We start from the raw sequence: 682 nt of genomic DNA, 5'->3' as shown, positions 1-682 counted from the left end.
ATTATATTATATTATTTAGTTTAAAAATATCTATTTTATGCATCGATTAAAAGAAGATTGCACATTTTCAGTCAAAGAAGTTCTATTTAAATATTTGTAAATTATATATTTAAATATATAAACATATTAACTATATATATTTAAATATTAATTTATTTCTTTCTCTTTTAAATGTTTTATTAGTTTATGATCAATGAGTATTATCAATGCATCCATGCTGAATAAAAATAAAATAAAAAAAAATCTAATATACAGGTGCATCTCAATAAATTAGAATGTCGTGGGAAAACGTCTCGGTTATGTATGGTAACCCTCGAGGAGAGTGTGTACAGGGAAGATAAAAATTATACTTAAGTGGCTAGGCGATTTCGTTGCTCGGTGAAGTCGCGCAGGTAAAGTCGCAGGTCTTTACACTCGTTGGTCTTTACACAAGGAGGCCTGAACGCTTCCAGTGATGCTTCTGCGTCAGCGCACAGACATCAGGTAAATACACAGTCTAAAAGACTAAAGTGAAAACAGGTGCAGCCGTCTGTCTCTTCTGTTGACTAATCAATCGCTTGGCCCGAGTTATGACAGTGACCAAGCAGTTTAAATACTCTACAGTCGCTGTGGCCGCCTTCTAATTAGCACAGCCAATAGTCTATAGCAGGCCAATTCCTCAAATCGAAACTACAGTTCGCAC

At 34.6% G+C, this 682-nt stretch overlaps 1 long non-coding RNA gene across 1 annotated transcript in view; it reads left to right on the top strand.

The window, feature by feature from the left end:
• Positions 1-682, top strand: part of LOC107681618 (uncharacterized) — an 8740-nt gene that overhangs the window by 1175 nt on the left and 6883 nt on the right. The gene's annotated exons all lie outside the window — the stretch shown is intronic.

This window comes from Sinocyclocheilus anshuiensis, unplaced genomic scaffold, assembly GCF_001515605.1.
Source record: "Sinocyclocheilus anshuiensis isolate Anshui unplaced genomic scaffold, SAMN03320099.WGS_v1.1 scaffold1524, whole genome shotgun sequence".
In the NCBI taxonomy this organism is placed as follows: Eukaryota; Metazoa; Chordata; class Actinopteri; order Cypriniformes; family Cyprinidae; genus Sinocyclocheilus; species Sinocyclocheilus anshuiensis.
The sequence above is the reverse complement of the archived record's forward strand: the minus strand, read 5'-3'. Positions and strand labels throughout refer to the sequence as shown.